A 3195-nucleotide genomic window follows, 5' to 3' on the forward strand; every position below is an offset into this window, starting at 1 on the left:
TTAAGTAGCAAAGTAAATTAAAAAAGAACATTCACAACAAGCCAGATCAAGATCACTGTTTTAAAAGATGTTTTTAAAATAAAGACAGCAATTGAAGCAAGAGAAACAAATGTGTTCCAAAGCCTAAAGTAAATCCCTTAAGAGGTGGGGTAAGTAGACACTTTCTGCCCCCAAAGCATTTCTACTGACTTTTAAGTATCTTGCTGGCTTAATCCCTTGCTGGCCTACACTAGGTAAGAAATGAGAAAGGGACAGTTTAAAACTACATTCATCCTCTTCAGGAAGCTGATGAGAGCTCTAAGTGCATTTTTTGCACCATCCTTCTCTTGTGGCCCCTGTTACTCCAGGTCTGAGTCGCTGATCATTGCAGAGGCTTTTTAAATGTGGACTGAATGGTCATGCGAGCAACTGCCCACTGAGCTGGGTCCTGCCCCTATGAAGCAAATTGCTTCTTCAGTGTATCACATCGGGAAGGGATGGGAGCATTTATTCACTTCCCAATGCAATCTTCTACAGCACTGAAGGTAAGAAGAAAGAGAGAAGAGAGAAAGAAATGGGGATTTACTTAATCTTTCCATCAGCATCCTTTCACGGCCCCTGCTCTGCACTCTCTGGACCACCTCAATCCAAAAGGTACTGAGGAAGGGGAGCCACCTTGTCTCTGGCAAGAGATATCTTACTCCACTGAGTCAAAAGTTAGGGAGAGGCTATTCATCACAGCCTGGATCTTTCTGCATATCTCACATTTCCTGTAGAGAATGCCAGGTAGGAGGCATTCCACAGTTCTTCTGGACAGGGATCTTAATGCCCCCGATGGAAGGCAAGGTGTGGCTGAAAAGAGCACTGCTTAGTTTTTGACAAGGAGAATTGTTCAGTGACATCCATAGGAAGAACATGGAGACACATCAAAGGCAACAAAAAGTATTCTTTTCCAAAATAGCTGAACCTTTGGACCACAGCAATGTCTTCAAATATGAGTATTTCTAGAGGTCTAGTTTGAAAATATTTCTCTAAAAATAAATGAGTTGATTTTTGAGTAGTTAAATTTACCAAATGATGTGAAGCTTTCTTTTTGGCTTCTATGTATATTTCTCCACTAGGCATAAGAGAAAAAAATTCAAAACTGTGAGAATTGGTACCAGCTTCATTGGAGCCACGTCCTTTCTAAGCTTTAGAATACATCTGCCCAGCCAGTGTCTTAAATACTGGTGGCTTTTACACTGATAGGAATCAGCACAGAGAAAATAGAATGAACAGTCTGCGTCCACTGTCAAAACTGATAAATTCATTTTACACGTGTGTCGTGGCCTTCAAGTAGGCTCTGCACAAACAGTAATGTGTGCAGTATTTTTCTGTAGAGGGATATAAATTATGAGGCGTGTTTATTTCATAATTATTATTCTGCTTTTCATGATATAAATACATTTTCTAAGTACTGACCGTCAAAAACAATTTTTATTCGTATCAACAGTAACAGCAACAAGGGTCAATGCAACATTTTAAAAATAGAGGCTTCATTCTTTCACCTGTAGTACATAGTCTCTAAATGTCTTTTCTGCCAGATATCTAGAGGAATAAATTAGGGTAAGTGGTACAATATATGTGAAATTGTCCACCACTGGCTGGTACACTTAGGTACTTGATTAATATGTTTTTGCTTCCTTCCAAGCAGGTTAGACATGGATCAGCCTTGTTAGTGAGATGGTACATTGGGCAAAACAGATATTTCCATAGAGAAAAGCTTTGAATAATGGGAAAGAATCTTCTAAATGGAAGTCCAGCCTTTGGGTATATCCTAACTGAGAAGAGCAAAATCTTATTCTTTTCTATCACGGGGAATATAATATTCCGTAGTCAGGAAGCATTGCATAAAATGGTCATGCCTATCAAGGAATGCAGGAATATGTGCAAGAAGAATAAAGCACAGAAAAAGTAAGAGCTCTTATGAACTCCTTATCACTGAGGCCGAAAAATTGAACTTTAATACTGGCACTTTGCCTATTTCAAGACAGACTTTGCCCAATGTGTAATGATGTTAGTTTATGAGCATTAGTGCTAAAAACTGGCACAACTGCTGCAATCAGCACATTCAAGTGAAAGATTCCGGGCTGGAGGTGTGGCTCAGTGTCTGTCTAGCATACAGGAGCCCCTGGTTTCTGTCCCCAGCACCAAATAAAGGAAGAAGAAAGTGAAGAAAGGAAGTAAAGAATGCAGGCCACAAGCAGTGACCCAGAAGCCACATCAAAACAGAAACATGACCTTGCCTAACTCTGCCCATGTGAGAACAGAGGGCAGCTAATGTGAGCATCTATGAGACAATCTGATACCTCCTGTCACCCCCACAACCTCAGGAGGAAATATCCTTATCACCATTTTAAAGATGAAGAGCTTGAAATTCCTTAATTTACTAGAGGCTACCTCTAAAGTAGGTGAACAATAAACAGGACTATGACCTGTTTAACTATAAAACCTGACTTCTGTACCGTACACCCATTTGTATTTTTTATTTTTGCCTGGTTTTCATTCCAAACAACCTTAAAATCACTGTAAATGAAATGCTATGTTGTTCATACTATGAAATACTTCTATTCTCAGTGAATCTTGTAGTTGCCTTGTAAAAGTCCAAAGTGAAAAAATCATCATCAGATATGGCTAAAACTCTGAATCAAATCTAAGTAGTCTCAGCTGATCTCCATCAGTATTCTGAGTACATGTTTCTATCACTGGCCTCTGTAAAGTAGCAAGTTTTTAAATAAAAATATTAAAAATGCTCTCAAAGATGTTCAGTGGTTTAAAGCATTTGATTTTACATATCACCCTTATCATCGTTTTTGCAGTGGCTGTCATTTTATTGTATTATGATTGTCTTTATTCATGAAGGATAATCACATCAGAAGGAGAAAAGCAGAGCTCTCGGGTGAAACTAAGTCAGAGCTGATCTTGGCCTGAGGGCACCTGCTTTCTCTCCTTCCTCATCTGCACTGGAGGGAAATCTAAAGTGTTTCTGTTGATCAGAGAATATATATAGTAGATTCCTGGTTTAAGCTCTTAATTTTTGCAAACATTTTTTAAGACTTACAGCAGGCTGCTAGATGCTGCATAGTCGACCTCCCTGTCACCAGGATAAAATAATACCTGACATCTACAGCTCAGAAGAGGAGTGGTTTATTGGCCTCAGAGTTTCAGAGGGTTTAG

Source organism: Chinchilla lanigera, unplaced genomic scaffold (assembly GCF_000276665.1).
Source record: "Chinchilla lanigera isolate Chin_1 unplaced genomic scaffold, ChiLan1.0 scaffold00003, whole genome shotgun sequence".
In the NCBI taxonomy this organism is placed as follows: domain Eukaryota; kingdom Metazoa; phylum Chordata; class Mammalia; order Rodentia; family Chinchillidae; genus Chinchilla; species Chinchilla lanigera.